This window comes from Eucyclogobius newberryi, unplaced genomic scaffold (genome assembly GCF_026437365.1).
Source record: "Eucyclogobius newberryi isolate DKJ021-1_F unplaced genomic scaffold, fEucNew1.0.hap1 SCAF_13, whole genome shotgun sequence".
NCBI classification, from domain to species: Eukaryota; Metazoa; Chordata; class Actinopteri; order Gobiiformes; family Gobiidae; genus Eucyclogobius; species Eucyclogobius newberryi.
The window spans coordinates 33,028,832-33,047,696 of record NW_027315757.1 but is presented as its reverse complement, the minus strand read 5'-3'; positions in this window follow the sequence as shown (position 1 = coordinate 33,047,696).

The window sequence follows — 18,865 nt, the reverse complement described above, 5'->3', positions numbered from 1 at the left end:
GCAAATGGTATTTTCAACAACTTAGGCTGCTCGTCCCGCTCCCGCTCCCGCTCACGCTCCTGCTCCTGCTCCTGCTCCTGCTCGTCCCCTGCTCCTGCTCCTGCTCCTGCTCCTGCTCCTGCTCCTGCTCCTGCTCCTGCTCCTGCTCACGCTCACGCTCACGCTCCTGCTCCTGCTCCTGCTCCTGCTCCTGCTCCTGCTCCTGCTCACGCTCCTGCTCACGCTCCTGCTCACGCTCCTGCTCACGCTCCTGCTCACGCTCCTGCTCACGCTCCTGCTCCTGCTCCTGCTCCTGCTCGTCCCCTGCTCCTGCTCATCCCCAGCTCCTGCTCCTGCTCCTGCTCCTGCTCACGCTCACGCTCCTGCTCCTGCTCCTGCTCGTCCCCTGCTCCTGCTCATCCCCAGCTCCTGCTCCTGCTCATCCCCAGCTCCTGCTCATCCCCAGCTCCTGCTGCTCCTGCTCATCCCCAGCTCATGCTCCTGCTCCTGCTCATCCCCTGCTCCTGCTCATCCCCTGCTCCTGCTCCTGCTCCTGCTCATCCCCTGCTCCTGCTCCTGCTCATCCCCTGCTCCTGCTCATGCTCCTGCTCATGCTCATGCTCATCCCCTGCTCATGCTCATGCACCTGCTCCTGCTCGTGCCCTGCTCCTGCTCATCTCCTGCTCCTGCTCATGCTCATCCCCTGCTCATGCTCATGCACCTGCTCCTGCTCGTGCCCTGCTCCTGCTCATCCCCTGCTCCTGCTCATGCTCCTGCTCCTGCTCCTGCTCATGCTCATGCCTACTCTGGAATAAAATGTTGCATTTTCATGTTCATTCAGAGTCACAACAAGAGTTTTACTGTCAATGCATTTTAAAAATGCATGCATAGTATGCAAGTATTAAGTAAATGGTCAGAACAGCAATTAATAACGATGAAATGAAATATTGTTAAAGTGATTTATTCAGTGACAGGAGTTAATGAATCCAACAGCAAAGAGAAAGAAACTGTTCTTGTGGCGAGAATGGACCACAGCCTCAGTGTCAGTGTCCATGCATGTCCAGGGTGAGAAGGGTCAGCTGCTTTTGAATCTAATCATGTTACTTTGACATGAGATCTCAGTTCCACAAATTCCATTGGATCAGGGGCTGCTGTGGAAAACACACAGACTTAGATAGGCTGGTGCACATCCTTCAGGTAAGCCCAGGGTAAGGTAGATGCTGTGTCTCGAACACTGTAATTATAGCGTGCCATTATGGAGCGTACAACAAAGACGAGCCCTGCAGCCTGCAGCAGCAGAGAGCCGGGATGTGCTTGTGCCTCTATTCACACCATAGTTAATAACAATGCTACAGAGTGCAGAGCAGACAGCACGGCGTCAGCCCTCCCACGTGTGTCTGTGTGTGTATGAGCTGAAGCAGGAGGCTGCGTGTAGCATAAAATGAGAGAGGAAGAGCATGCTTCCCTGTGCGTCCAGCAGGTTGAGAACAAGGTAACCTTACAACACTGTGGACTGCAGCTTTAAACTTTACAGAGCTGAGAAAAACAAGACAAACACTTTCAGGAATTCAACTGAACTTAACTTCCACAGACCGCTGGCCTGGCTGCAAGGCTAATCATTACTGTTGCACTTCTTTGTGTGTGTTTGATTACATCACTCTTTATGTGATATACCTTTGTATATACCTTGATTGTGACAGAAACATACATTGCACAATATATTATTTACAGATTGATCATGGCATGAACTTCAAAAATAAAATCACACAGTTGACAGAGGCGTTGAGGGCAGTTTGGGTAAAGCTGTGTTCTCAAAACTGTGGTTCCTCCTCAATTTGACCTCAGAGTATTAATCCTCCATCTGAAGTGTCACAGAACACACCATTTCCAGGAAAGTGTCCACAGCTGATAATGACCCATGCTGCTTCATGTATGTAGGTCCATCGTATGAAATCACCCATTGAGCATGTTTGAGATGCGCTGGATCGGCGCATACACCAGCTCGTGGACCACCCTCCCAATAAAGCAAAACGAAACATTTTAGAGTGGCATGTTATTGTGACCAGCCTAAGGCACACCTGTGCAATATCAATACTATCTGATCAGAATTGTGATTTTCCAGACCAGTGAGGTGGATTGGATTATTAATATTGGTATTATTTGTTCAGATTTTGACTAATTGTGAACAATATATGAAAGAAATGGGTCTTTTGTGTACATAGAAAAAGATTTTAGTCAGCATAAGTGTTGCATTTATATTGGATTGGAAAGTTTGGTAGAGCCTTGCATGAGGATTTATAGGATTACCGATATGCATCTAAAACATTTTCCACCATAAAACAATTTTGCAGAGCGAGTTAAACTGTATTGAACAATAAATTATTTAACAAGTATTGTGGTGCTTTTGTAGACATTTAAAAAAATCAAATAAATCTCAAATATCTTGATTTTCATTGTTTTATTGTGAAATATAGACTTTGAAGTAAAATGAAAAAGTATAAAGTACAGAACAATGGAGTACTTATACTAATTACACCCCTCTTTGACTGTTGATTTGGCCCTTGCGGTAACGGCAGTGAAGGCTTCATGATCTTACAGAGTTTGTGTGTAATGTAGCAGTCCATTACATAGACACAGGTCAATGTTTTAAAGGATTTACCGAGAGTTTTGTGAGGCGACCTGCAACAAAGGAAAACATGCAAGTCATGTATCAGTGTAACAAAGAATTGAAAAGTGAACTTTACCTCATGTCCACCATTTCAGGTGTTCCGGCCAAAAGAGTCCCCAGGGAGCTGGAGCGCCTTAAGAAGGTCCTGGGGAAGAACATGATTGGAGAATAGGAGAGGAGTTTTAGGGGGTTAACAGTTTTAAAATATATGGTAAGGATTCAAATGTGCACGGTAAAATAAATAAAGAATATATTTTTGTATACAAATTAAAGATGTATACTGGCACTGTTTTGCTACAGTTGGCTTTTATCTTTGCTGTTAAGACAACGAATCTGAACTTGGTCCTCAGATTGAGATGGTTCAATTAGCCCAGTGGCGTATAAAAGGCGCCTGGCGGCAGTTATTAGGCGGTTGGTGCTGTGTGAACATGCTGAAGAATGCTGTGTTTTAAATCTCTTGCTTTTGTAAATAGTCTCTGTAAATAAGATACACTTGGGTCTTCACCATTGGAACTTGTCTCAATTCTGCTCTGTCCTCGTCGCAACTACTAATGTTGCGATCTGGGCGTTACAATGGGCCAAAAAGAAATCTTAAAAGCTCTTACGTAAAACAAGATTGAGATTATAGGCATGTTAATTAGATTAGGTGTATTTAAAGGTTGAAAGGACGATTTTTTGGACCCAAATCTGAGTCTTATTTCCTCGTGACGTGGACTGCCGATTAGTTCTGCCACGTATCAATCATAAAACGCACCTACCGCTCACCTGCAGCCTCGTTCTGGCTCGTCCCCACGAGCAGCACGTTTCCGCGTGTCTAAGCGCATTGATCTATCATAATATAGTTCCCTCAGTGTACGGGACAAAATGAAGACGGAGAAAGAGCTGGCTCAGAAGAGACGGAAATCTACGGGAGACGAGAGATGCGATGTGATCTGTCGCGCTAATGAACAAACGCACGTGTGTGTTGTATCAGTCCGCACGGGGGAGTGGCATGAGCACGGGGAGTGGCATGAGCACGGGGGAGTGGCATGTGCACGGGGGAGTGGCATGAGCACGGGGGAGTGGCATGTGCACGGGGGAGTGGCATGAGCACGGGGGAGTGGCATGTGCACGGGGGAGTGGCATGTGCACGGGGGAGTGGCATGAGCACTTCCGCCTGCGTTCTCAAATCGCAGAAAAATCATCCATTGCGCCTTTAGATGTTAGCCGCACGTGTAATGTATATAAATTGTTCTAAAATATATCCAAATAAATCCGTTTTCCCCTCTTCTGCTGCTGAAGCTTGACTGAAGTCATGGTGTCTTTTAGTGGCCTCTACAGGCCGCTGAGCATTACTGCATGTGAAGCTTGGTTCTTCTTCTCCCACAGCTGCTCAGTCTGAGACCGTGTTCAGAGGCTCGTTCATGCTCCGCTCTCTAACATGAGCTTTTAGAATCAGAGCCGACAGCAGCTTGTTTCAGAGCTCTGCACATGCGCTCTGAGGACCACACAGCCTCAAACCCATGGATCTGTGCTCAGACCACGCTGAATAAACCTGTGTAGGAATCAAGGATGTTTGCAGGTCCCACTTCCCGCAGGGAGTGGAACAGGCACATTGATGACCTGTGGATCCAGATGCTCCTCGAGTCCCTGGAGAAACAGACTCTACCCCATATGGATGGTTCTTTATCTAAGAGTGGTTCTCCTCCTGAGGCTCCAGCTCCACTGTCCAGCCTGTCCGTCTGAGGGAGTCACTGTGGAACTCCTCCAGGTTTCTACTTTTTCCCAAAGAGGTCTGGTAGTTTTTCCTGGCCGAGAAGGAGGGTCTAAGGACAGGGGAGCTTGGGACATTTGTCTCAGGGCAGGGGAACTGGGACATTGCCAAGTCTCTATGAACATTGTTTAATCTTTTTTTTCACTGTTGTGATTTTAGGTGTTACAAAAATAAATGTAATTGAAAAGTGTGTCCTGGGTCTTCCTGGTGGGAAATGCCCGGGACACCTCCCTGTCCCCTCCCCGGAAGTGTCAAGGAGGCATCCGGAACAGATGCCTGAACCGCCTAAACTGGCTCCTCTCGACGTGGAAGAGCAGCGGCTCTACTCCGAGTTCTTCCCGTGTGAATGAGCGCCTCACCCTATTTCAAAGGGCCAAGAGGAACACCTCCTCGGGTACATGATGAGGGGTGTGTCCTTGCACTACTATAACTCCCCCTGAAAAAGTTATACACTGCAATTACACAGAAACGCCTTTGTTATGTACAAACACAATGTCATGGAAAAAGCCCATCAAAGATGTGCTCAGGATTATAATTACCATCTAAATGTCACTATCATCCCCCTGTTGTCTTGGTAACAGACTTTATGGCAAAAAACATATGGTCAATTAAACCAAAGCGATCTGCTTTCTTTTATTTCAGTTTATTCCCCTAACGAATCATCTGCATCATTTATATAATCACATATCTGGCGAGAATCATGGGAACAATGCTGATGCAACAATACATCATGACAAAATATAGAATTAAATATGATCAGAACATTAGGCTTAGGAACAGGTCAGATCTGTGGAAAGGTATTTGAGAAATAAAAACCCCTGTGATTAAATAAATGAAACATAATTTATGCCATACTGCGGAACATTTCTGGCAAAGGCAGCTCAGGGACAAGCAGAAAAGTTGCATAGTGCACCTTTAAAACATTGCATCTTGACACAAATAAACATAGTGTCTGAGATATTGGCCTCCCTCTGTCATACCAGACACAGTGTGCTTATGTGGGCTCAGCAGGGCCCCAGTGGAAAGAGCTAGGGGCCGTATTTGACACTTTTACCCCATAAAAGAGGCTGTGAAACTGGAAGTCTAACCTCCCTCTTGAGGTAATTCTGCCTTTGTGTGGTGAGTTTTACCAGGATGGTTAAGGATGCGTGTGGCATTAACTGACTATTACGCCTAAAGATACACAATACGAGATGCTCACTAACTCATAGACATCACCCTTAAGTTCATATTAAATTTATACAAAGCTTGATATAAGTAATACTAAGTAAAGAACAAGAGAACAATTACTTTGTTACACTTCTATAAATCTTATAAACTTACTTTTCTGTCATTATGGCCTTATTTTTTTTATTTTACATTTCGCTCCTTCAGTTCCATCTCAGGATATATCCAACTCTTCACAAACTTAAGAAAAAAAAACACACAAAATCAGACAAATATTTATTAAATGGATAGATAGTCACGATAGCATTCTTTTGGTTCGCCATCCCACACTGTACATTATTTAAAACTGTTTTTATGGTCTTTTCCCACATAAATATGCTTATGTCAAATGGACTTTTTGAATTGGATGTACTGAAAATCCACACACGCTCTGACTAAACCTAATGTAGAAAATTATGTTGTATAAAGTAAAAATGTCCTTTTAAGTGTGAAATGTGTAAAGAAATAACATTTTGGTAGATGTTTTATGTTATGTTGGGAGTGTATTTTTAATAGTAGTATGCAAGAATTTCAGTACAAAGTAAATATCACTTGTCTTACTTTATCCAACCAAATATTGTATTATTCTGTCAAACAAAGTAAGACCAACAATAAATACTGGGAATGCTAACAAGCTGTTACATTTCAGTCCAGCACTTATTTAACTATAATTGTGTGAATGTTTTTTTGTTAGTTTTGCTTTTGCTGATTGGTGTGTTTCATTTATGACTTTGTTATTAATATATCCATTTATGTATGTATTTGTTCATTATTTAGTATGGCTTCTCTGCTTCACAAACCTCACATTGTGCTCGTGTGTTCATCTAAAATAAGACATTAACTGTAGCAGAGGACACACGCTCTCAGCTCTGTGGTATTGTAATAAAGTTGTTGCCCGGTGCAGATTTTGTAAAGAGCTTTTCCACTGTCACATCTGATCAAAAGAGACGCTGCTGAAGAACCACTTCACCCTCTCTCCCGTCTCCAGTGTCTGCGCTCTCCAAGCCTTTCTCTTACAAAAGAAAGCAGTTCAGACACACGCCAGCAGATTGAGAGTAATCGGAGTAAATGCTATACTTATCCTTATCCAGAGATGGAGCCCACGCCCACAGAACGGCTTACTATGTTTACTTGAAAACTTAAAAAAATAATAATGTTCTGTTTAAAAGTTGTAGAGATGGGAAATCATGACAACGCTACAAAATGTTGTATTAATCATATGAAATAGGAGTTTGACACTAACATAAAAAACAAACTTCCGAAGAGACGTATAATGGACGTGTTTCATCGTTTGTTTTGTCTTTATGAGCTTTCAATCAAAAAGCACCACGTATATCTGAACTTAAACCACAGCAGGACACACACCATGAGAGATGTCATCATGTGGCTGTATCTCCACAAACTGCTACAAAACCAGAACAATAGGACATATACCGGAACATGCACATGAATTGTAAATATTCTAATTGTTAATACTTTTGTGAGTATAGACGTTATTTTGCCAAATGGAACTCAGCAACAGCACCACTCACTCTGGCGGGCCGTGGATGGGGGGCCTCACATCTGTCCCGGATGGAGCTGGATGTGTTGGGGGTCTTGGAGGTCGTAGTGGGACGTGGGGGTTCTGTGGGGGTGCTGTGGGGGTGTTGTGGGGGTCCTGTGGGGCGGCTGTGGAAGTGCAGGTGAATGCCACAGGCTGATAATCACAGGTCAGAATCATTAACTTTTGAGAGGAAGGGTGTGCGGGGGGAACAGGTGTGCCCCGCTCTTCAAAGATCAGAGAACTCCACACTGTTATAAAAAAAAACATATTATTTCCTTCATAATAATAATGCATTAGTCGTGCATACACTTAAAGTTACTTAGTCCTTTCATGGATTATCCACTCTTTGGTGACACAGTTAAACATTCATTGGCTGTATCAGACATTTTTCATGTAATAAAGGATAATATATCTACTGAGTTGCCACAGTAGATATATTGTAAAAGCATATATTTGGGTAAAGATTAGTCCATTATATTTGCTTTGCATATATCTTTGGAGTGTTTCATTCTCTGTGAAACAGGAAGTGCGCTGTTAGCATGCTAGATGTTATGAGCTTTACCGTGATGGCTACTCTCTGCGCTGCTACAGACGGCTGTGAAAAGCGGGTTTAAAAACTCTGCGTAATATTAGGATGCTCAGAAATCATTAGGTAAGTGTGCAATTGACCGCAGCAAAGAATTAAAAATAAACTCGTTTTTTTCCCCACCTTTTTAAGACAGTAAAAATCAGGTTCAGCCCCTTTAAGTATCATATATAATAACATTTCTAACATGGTTGACTAATTATTAGGCCCGAGCGCCACAAGCTGGCGAGAGGCCTATTAATCTCGTAAGGCCGTGCGAAGCACGGCTGCGAAAGTGCGCACGAAATCGAGCACGAAGCGCTCGCCCACTTCCAAACACTCACTAACGCACTCCTTCACTCATGCACGCCCCGTGCATACTAATTAGTAGTAGGAAAATGGAACATTACCGTTATAAACGGGCGAAGCCCGTGCAAAAGTGCGCACTAAACGAGCACTTTACATTGATATATATATATATAAAGCATATAAAGCACTCATTTGCGCTAAGTAGCTCACGAATACGTTCCCCATCTCTTGCATGTTCCGTGCATATAAGCATGTAATGCAAATTTGAACATTATTACTGTATAGAGGGCCAAAAACACAAAATGGGCGGAGCCCACTCAAAATTAACGAAAGTACCCGTCAGTGACCAGGGACCCACACCATGAGGTAGGAAAGCGCGAGCGCTTTCCGAAAATGTATAGTTTATGATATTTGAAAAATGGGAAACATTGTTTTCGCATCGGAATATTATTCTTTCTTCTTCTCGGGACCAACCCCCCTATTTTTCACCCAGTGAACATTGACGAAAAGTCACAAAAATGTTCACACCTCTAAAAATCGTGCCTCTCTACATTCTGGCTATTTCCCTTTTCTAAAATAAAAAAAAATTGGCGCATCAGCGCCCCCAAATGTACCAAGAATGCATTGAAAGATGGGAAATGACCCAAGAAAAATCTGATCGCAGAATCATGAAATTTGGCGCAGAGGTAGATGGTGACAAGAGAAGTAAAAAATATTATTACGGCAACGCCGTCCGCCCAACCAAATGTCGGCCATATTGCTTCAAAAATGGCTAAACATGACTTCGGAGTTTTTCCAAACGTCGTACTTTTACGAACTCCTCCCAGGGCGTTGGCCCTAAAAAGCTGAAATTTGGTGAAAATGCTACTGAGGAGTGGGACATCAAAAGTTATCCAAATTACATTGATACCTCTCACGGTCTCTGAGCGGCGAAGCCGCAAACTGTAGCTAGAATTTCAGAAATCTCCCATATTTAAAATTTCTGCCGTTTGCGCAGATAAAGTCCGAATTGCGTCAAATTAGAATCAGTTGTTAAACTCTTTGCCCTAAACCTACTTGAAGTGAAATAAATTCATTTGGCGCCACAGCGCCCCCTACAGATTTTATATGGAGGTTAAATGTTTAGTTTTGCGAAATTATATGAAATTTGACACACAACTCAATTTTAGCATCCCCATCAAAAAAGTCAATGAGACCCATGTCATAATTGTTATGGCGTCGCCGTAACGATGACCGAAACCTTTCATGTTATTCCAATGGGGAAATCGCCAGAACATGTTTACACTTTAGACTTTCACAAACTCCTCCCAGGGCGTCAGCCCTATTAACCTGAAATTTGGTGAGACTCATCTTCAGGACCATCAAAAGTTATCCACATTTTCATTCAAAGAGTCACGGTGTCTGTGCGGCAAAGCTGCACATTTTGCCAAGAATTCAAAATAAAATAGCTTTTTGATGGTAAAACAAAGGGGAGAAGATGTGACAGCGTCACAGATTCAGCAGTAGGCGTAATAAAAAGGACAATTGGGGCGCGTTAGCACCCCCTCCTCTTGCGGCGTGGCGGCGGTGTGGCGGCGGCGTGGCGAGGGCCGATCATTGCCGCTTGCGGCTATATTTGTGCTTACTTCTGAATGATTCTATAACTTGTATAAGAAGGTATTTGTACTAGTCCTCATACATACAACGGTATGCCATGGAAAGTGACAAGCATAAAGAAAAACAGCAACTTTCAGGTTCAAGGGTGGCTCTGAACTTTGAGGTATTTTTAGCAGCATGTTCAAGATGGCCGATCTTTGCAGCTTTCTGGCCCTGGGGTCAGATGTCAGGGGTCAAATGTCGGTGGGCTATAATGGCAGTTTATTTTTAGTGCAAACAAGGCTACATAAATAGGTTGGTCAGAAAATTATAGCACGGCTTGGTGGACTTCCATTTATCCACCCACCTAGCTGTCAATTGCAGCCATATGTGGACAGAGTAGGGGGTCTGCCCTGCTGCCACCACAGTGTGTCTAACAAATGTTGGCATAGTCTTTACACATTGTAAACACCGACTACATATGCCCTCTTGATGATTTTAGTGTGGTCTCTCTGCATACATCTCTGCTTCCATTTGCTTTGGACGTCTGCGAGCATCTTTAATTAGCCTTCGCAGATTTGTGTCCACCCTGCAGTGCAGAAGGCGAGCGTGTTTATACCCCTCCTCCACACACACTCAGACACACACGCCGCTTTACAGTTACAGTCTGGTTTAGACGACCAGCTCCTGCCAACTTCACGGGCAGCATCAAACTAAAAGCCTAGACATGATTGTACAGTGTGATCAAACTGCCTTTCAAAGAGTTATTTGGTTGAAGTCTCAGAAAGAATGTCAAAGAAAATAGATTTAATTTTGAATTTAAGACTGTTGTTTGAAACATTTATCTGCAATTGATGTGTAGCTTAAAGGGACTGTACCCAATCTTTTTCATGAAAATCTGTTTCGCCACAGTCGAGAGATACATTGTAAAAGCATCTTATTTGGAACCTAATTATGCAACATTTCACTATCTGCAAAGCGGCTGCGATTCGTGCAAGTTGTTGTTGTTGTCTCGCTCTGGCCTCCTTAAGTTGTGAAAAGTGCTTATAAATGCTAGGAATGTATTGGGTACAAGTGAGGAATACATGCAATGCATTTTAAATTAAATAATTTGGTTTTTCACAGTTTTTAAGTATAAATCAGATACAGCAGTCCTTTTTTATTAACCTCCATTTTACATTTTTATTCAAAAGTCTCAAAAACATACCTGGAATTCCGCTTCATTTCCTGCCGGCCTACAAACTGTGGCGGAGTCCCTCAACCAACCCACTTCAACGCTAGCATGTATCGTTGGAGTTTTTAGCTTTGATTAAACAAATTCTTCAGCGTTTGTATAATAATATGAACACTAGGGCATACAGTTGATCACAATGTGGTGGTGTGGGTGACCTAGCTTGTCAGGTTTTTTTTCAAACAGTATCTGCAAGATTCCACAGAACTGATTGTGGGAGATTGCTGGACGCCAATCCCCGACAAAGCGCGCAGACGGCTGGAGCTTAGGAGCACGTCTTCCGCTGCAATTACCTCATCCCAGGAGACCGTGGGAGAAACATGGCCGACATACTGTACTGAAACCACTGCAGTTCAATCTGCTCCTGCTCTCCATCCAAATCCCAACAAATCAGAAAACTAAAATTGACTGCAAGACCAAAAATACCCATAATCCCTCTAGGCACCCACTTGTGGTGTATGGTTTCCCCTTTGCAAACACCCCCCCCTCTTCCCGGTGTTTTTTATAGAAAGATGATATACCTGAGGGTTGAGTAAATGAGTGGCATGCAATAGCGGCAAACATGACTGATTTGATTACCGTAAATAGAAAGTTGAATAAAGTTCTGCTTATGGGTTTAAGGTTTATCAAAGGCGACTTCCACAAATGTTGCCATTTGCATCACTTTATGGTTCGCATCAAACCTGTCAATGTTTTTGTCAATGATTTGTCTTGACAAACAAGCTGAAATAAAAATAAATAAATACTTACGAAAGAGTAACTGTGTGGAAGTAAAATGTTATGTTTGTTTGAGTAATTTTGGAAATGTTTTATATAGTTTCTGGAATCATCTCATACTTTAGTTAGCAGTTCTGAGCAGAGGTGGGTTGTATCAACTCTAGTTTGTTTACTTTAACTTAACTGTAACTTCTTCCCAGGGTATTCAGACACCATACTTTGATTTATGTAATTATTTGGGACATTGCACATTAATCAACATCACAAACAGTATAAATGTGCCATTGTTAGGTTATTTGAGTTCATTTTCATTGGTAGTCCCAATACCAGATGTAAAAATGAAGCACTTAGCGTTGAATTCCAACTTGAAATGTATCTATTTTATATTGTTAATATTGTAAACTCTTTAAATATTTTTCACAATGTAAATATTGTAAAGAGTAAACTCATTATTAAAAATTGGAAATTATAACCAACATTTTTAAGTGATTTGAGAAACTACACTCCAGTTCCATAATATAGTCTAAATTTCCAAAAGTGTCTCCCACACTTTCCATACATTTTTACTTTTTATTGTAAAACATGACTGCAGTCTGTGGTGGGCATATTTGAACAAAAATAAATTGATAAAGGTGGGGGTGGTTCCCTTCACCAGGAGACAGACTGACTTTGTGCAGATACGTGGTTCTGCTCCGACAATGGTGAGGAGCATCTGGCAACACTTGAGCGTAATTGCTACTGAGAAACCCTGAAGATCTGAGAAGAGGAGAAAATTCCGACGTGTTTTTCCTGCGTCCTTTTCCTGCCCCATTCGCCTCGTCTTGGAATTTCACCAGGTTCTCACTAAAACCAATAGAGATGGCTGTTCAGCGTACGAATAATGATAATATCTGAATATCATTCCAGAAAATCTTAACATTGCTTTATAAAAATGTGGGTTATACTGTTCTGTTTGATACTGTTAAATAAGTGAACATGTGGAACATGTGACTTCAGGAAAAATGTATGAAAAAGACCAAATTTTCTCTGCAACAATATTACGTTTGGTTGTGTTTTTGTTTTATACAATACGCACACGACCTGATACATCTCGTGAAGGAGCTGCTCCTCCCATGGTGCTCTTCATGTTGGCTTTTGTGTCATTCAGGGGCCAGTGTTGATGAACATACATTATATACTCTCTGTAAACATACTGATTTGTAGCCTTGAGCTAACGCCAACCATTTGTTTTTTTATTTTCATTGAGGAAAGATTGAAGAAAAAAAAACAGGCCTGACAAAACTTCCACCATTGCAGTGCCCGATGTAGGTTGGTATGGAAGAAGGACCTCAGTGTTCCTAAAGACACGGGGGCCCCGGGAGCTTCTCCACAGGCTCAATGCAGCGAGCACATCATTGGTGGTGGTGAGGGACCAGACGGGCAGAATCAAATGCTGGAAAGGGCTATTTGGTGGAGGTAGGTGTTTGACACAGACAGGGGCAGGTCTGGAATCATCTTTAACATAAACAAATAAAATAAAGGTCCAAGGATAATGCCTGGTGGGATCTGAAATACAGTTTACATGCTCAGACTTGGCTTGACTAAATAAGATTTGCATTAGAGTCACCTTCACCCAACCCTGCTTCATGAAATACTGTATCTCCTTTTTTATGTCACTATTACAAGTGTCGTTTACGTACAAACCTTAGTGCCATCTACGACTCAGTAGCATATCCAACCCAGTCAAAATACAGCTCTGAATAATTGAACAAACTGTTTGTGAGTGGGTCTGCCTGTGTTTATAGACGTACTCAGACACCAACCTTGAGTCTAGTGCTCCTAAGTACATGGTGCAGCAACATGTTTACCTCTCAATCTGCACAGTGGCATTCTAATCATGGTTGGACACACACACACATCTAGTCTGACCCCACACGTTCAACACATCCCCCAGCCGCAGAGCTAGCCCACCCCATGGCAACCGCAGTGCTCCGCCCGTCTGTGTGGCACCGGCAGCAGGGTGGCACAGCCTAGTGGATTTGTGGCCTGCCAAAGCCATGTGCCCACAAGCTGGCTTCAAACACACACACAAATAATCCTGCATTATGCCAACATTTTACACATCTGACAATTACCATTAGCTAGCGCTATGATGGGTGCCATTGTGAGGCGGCATGTGGAATGATCAAAGTTGCTAAAACATTTATACGCAAACCATCCTCATTTGATGCCATTTGACAGAGCTGGTTAAAGCTTTGTGGCGGCCCACGTGGGACATGCTTTGTTCCAGTGTTATGTCTGTGATAGATCATTGGATGTTGGTTCTGATGATGATTCTCCTCGTATCTAGGTGCACAAGAGCTGCAGCTAATGCAGTCATGACCAACCCTTTGTCAAGAACTGGAGAAGGGCTCCAAGTTCTCATCCCAGCAGCATTAAAGGGGGTGAAATGCAGAGGAGGATTTTCCTACAATAAAGTCATCTTGAAATAAAATGTTTGTTAAAGTTAGTATTTAGAATCAACTAAACTGAATCCTCAGGCAGTCAGATCTGTCTGAAGTCATTGCCCTTTTGTCTCAGAAGTGAACAATCAGGACCCGAAACAAATGTACTGCAAGAAAGAGCTTGTCTGGATCAAACTTCAACACTGGGCAAATAAACAGCTTTTCTGAAAACTTCAAATAACTACAACAATTACACTTGCCAGTCACTATTTAAAACTAGCCTATTTACTGTATTTTCTTAATTGTACATTTAGCAATGGCCAAGTTCCTGCAGTTGAGCACCACTACTGTCCACGGACAGTGTGCACTGCCCTCTACTGGTGTTTACTATTAAAGCATTCAGCTCAAACACGTATAACAGCTTTATGATCACCTGCACTTCTACTGTGTAAGAGGTGCTGTGATTCCATTCAGGTGAAACTGTATCACCCCTGTTCCCCGGTTCTAATGTTTCTGTCATTCTATTTCACAGCTGACGGAGACAATCCTAAAACGTGACACGCTTGGAGATGATGATCTGGTCATCAACATACGCATTTGACTGTCAGAAATGACTAAGTTCGGCCACAGGAGCTTGTGGGGAAAAAAAAGTAACACAGGAGGACGTTGTAGTATAAATTGTATAAATATTCAAAACAACAAAAAAGGTTCCCAGTAAAGTTCTGTTCCTTTGGGTGCTTAAGTTCAGTTTGTAGGATCTCAAAAAAAGGTGAATATATTCCGAGTGAAACGAAAAAAATATTCCAACTTAGGGTGTCCGTATCCGGGGAAAAACAAAGAGTGATCCTACCAGATTCTTAGGTCACATGGGTCGACACACACACACACACACACACACACACACACACACACACACACACACACACACACACACACACACACACACACACACACACACACACACACACACACACACACACACACACACACACACACACACACACACACACACACACACACACACACACACACACACACACACACACACACACACACACACACACACACACACACACACACACACACACACACACACACACACACACACACACACACACACACACACACACACACACACACACACACACACACACACACACACACACACACACACACACACACACACACACACACACACACACACACACACACACACACACACACACACACACACACACACACACACACACACACACACACACACACACACACACACACACACACACACACACACACACACACACACACACACACACACACACACACACACACACACACACACACACACACACACACACACACACACACACACACACACACACACACACACACACACACACACACACACACACACACACACACACACACACACACACACACACACACACACACACACACACACACACACACACACACACACACACACACACACACACACACACACACACACACACACACACACACACACACCTTAATATTCAAATCGAGTTGATTAAAAAAGCAAAGTTAATTAAATGTAATTCATTCATGGAAAATCAAATTCAGCTTCATTCACATTTCTTAACGTTCGTTCTTAATGTTCATTCACAAATGTTGCGCAACAATCAATCTAAACAACGGGGAAAGTTTGCCGCGGGAAAGGCGGAAGTAAATTTGCCGCGGTAAAACGCGGAAGTAACTAAAACATCAAACATCTAAACAACAACGAAAGCAAATACATTTTAAACAAAGCGGTTCAATTTGGTGTAGTTGTAGTTCACTCACCATTGAGTCTTGGAATGATCTGTAACCGCTTCAGTTAGTTTCGAGACGTTTAACAGTTCATAACCATACGTTTTCAGTCCACAGCCGGAGCAGGAAGCGGAAATGCCTTGGTGGTTCGGCCATTTTTATACTAGCGCCCCTTGTGGTTGGGCCAATGAAAGTGTATGAGGGGGCAATATCAATCATTTAGAACCGGATTTGAGACATGGGTTACACCTTGAAGCATATTAAAAAACAACAACGAAATGCAAGAATCTTGATTTTACGTACAGGCTATGATTTCCCCTCTGATTATAGATACGAGGTATGAATAATTTTGATTGAGATATTTTTGTCAAAATGTTCGAGTGCTGGAGGGGCAAGAGAGGGTGGAATTTGTGCCTTTGATGTGCAGCCCCTAATCACTTCCTGGAGATTATACAGTACGTGCACCCCTGCACTGCCCGCTGTCTCCAGTCACTGCTCTGGCCCCAGGGCTACTGAGGCTCATGCGAGTCCTCCATGTGTCCAGCTTGATGACAGACGCAGATAGCCCCTAAACAGGAGCATGATGTCAACAAATGGGGACAAGAACTGCAGATACAAAGAGCCTTCTTCGAACATCGGAGCAAACAATGGACTCTTGCTGAATACTGCTGTCCATGGGAGTGAAAGTGAACTTCTGATCAGACTTACCGAAGCATTACATACACAACAAACAAACAAACCTATGTCTGGTTACTGATTATAATATATATTAATTCAACAGTCATTTCTGACCTCTTGAGGCAAATTCATCAACCTATTCCGGTATTTGTATTTCTGTATGGTCTCTTCCTTGGGACTTGATATGGACTTTAATTATTCTGGCTTGAGTCAACTTGCTGTTTTCTCCTGAATGTATATGTAATGTAAACTGCACATGTCCCACTCTTGTCTATTTATGACCAGAACATTTTTAAGTACCATTTACAAATACAAAATTAAAAAATATTCAAAATGTATTGGGTAACTTATATGAAGGCTTGAAAGAACTTGAAACTCTGAGCATAACACTTGGACTTGTGGACTCCTGCTATAAGACCAAAGAAATAATGTGTTTCAGAATGATAAGAATTAAGTTTCTATAGCAATTAAAACCATTTAAAACGAAAAAGTATATCTTTTGAATGGGGTTCAAACCCGGGAATCTGTCAGTTAAGGTGAAGACAGGTATATTTCACATTTGATTGGTGCGTGGTAGTTATAGGGGCGGGGCCAAGCATAACATTCAGACTCCAGAGCAGGAAAGTGCACTGGCAGATAATTCATATTCAATAGAAAATGAATGTGCATCTACAGAAATGTTGTAACTGTGTCCCCACACATGAAATTTGGTCTGGCCTATCGTTAAAAAAAAATAAAAAATGTCTACCTTAAAGTCATCAGGTAAATTGGAACATACCTTTCAGCTAAAATTAACCTTCACCAGACTTGAATTTAAGCACACATTTTGATGGTTCTAATTGCCTAAATAATTATATTGTAACTCTAAGTAAGTTTATTAACATAATATTGCATATGCATGACCAATTATTCGAAATAATGCAATTGTCCACACAGTTAGAGCAGAATTGTAAGTAAAACATGAGGTGTTCAATGACTCTTCTGCATGGATGTATTATATTAACTCTTCTGCTGCTTGTTCCATCAGGAGTCATGGCACATGGTGCTTTTCCCAGTGTCTTTGACCGCGGTGAAGTTAGTTTCACGTTGGACGTTGGATATTCGCCTCCGCAACTAGAGCGGGAGCTTCCTCTGAGTGTGCCCCGCCTGCAGTAGCTCGACACAGGGAGCTGCGCGCTGAAGTGCCGCTTGGTGCGCCAGTTAGGGACAAACTCTAAAGTACCGTTTGTTTAAAAATGTGTTATTAAAAAATATCAAACGTATTTATATTTAAAAATATATATATATATATATATATATAGAGCATGAATCCAAGTTGCTAATATTAGATGCAATAGTCCTTTTGGGCTGAAAAATTAACCCTTTGTTGATTTTTAAGGAATATTTTTCATCAAAAAACAAGGATTCTTTTCAATAGCTCCTAAGTCAGCAAACCTAGAAAGTCAAACCCAAGTGATTATAGTAGATGTGGTCTCCAGGTATCACGCACACCTTTTACTTTTTCAATTTAACCCTTTATAGATTTTTAAGGAATATTTTTCGTCAAAAATCAAGGATTCTCTTCAATAGCTCCTAAGTCAGCTGACCTAGAAAGTCAAACCCAAGTGATTATAGTAGTTGTGGTCTCCAGGTATCACGCACACCTTTTACTTTTTCAATTTAACCCTTTGTTAATTTTAAAGGAATATTTTTAGTCAAAAAACAAGGATTCTTTTCAATAGCTCCTAAGTTAGCAAACCTAGAAAGTCAACCCCAAGTGATTATAGTAGTTGTGGTCTCCAGGTATCACGCACACTTTTTACTTTTTCAATTTAACCCTTTGTTGATTTTAAAGGAATATTTTTCGTCAAAAAACAAGGATTTTTTCAATAGCTCCTAAGTCAGCAAACCTAGAAAGTCAACCCCAAGTTATTATAGTAGTTTGAGTCTCCAGGTATCACGCACACCTTTTACTTTTTCAAATTAACCCTTTATAGATTTTTAAGGAATATTTTTCGTCAAAAATCAAGGATTCTTTTCAATAGCTCCTAAGTTAGCAAACCTACATAGTAAAAGCTAAGTGATTATAGTAGTTGTGGTCTCCAGGTATCACGCACACCTTTTACTTTTTCAAATTAACCCTTTGTAGATTTTTAAGGAATATTTTTCGTCAAAAATCAAGGATTCGCTTCAATAGCTCCTAAGTCAGCTGACCTAGAAAGTCAAACCCAAGTGATTATAGTAGTTGTGGTCTCCAGGTATCACGCACACCTTTTACTTTTTCAATTTAACCCTTTGTTGATTTTTAAGGAATATTTTTCGTCATAAAACAAGGATTCTTTTCAATAGCTCCTAAGTTAGCAAACCTAGATAGTAAAAGCTAAGTGATTATAGTGGTTGTGGTCTCCAGGTATCACGCACACCTTTTACTTTTTCAATTTAACCCTT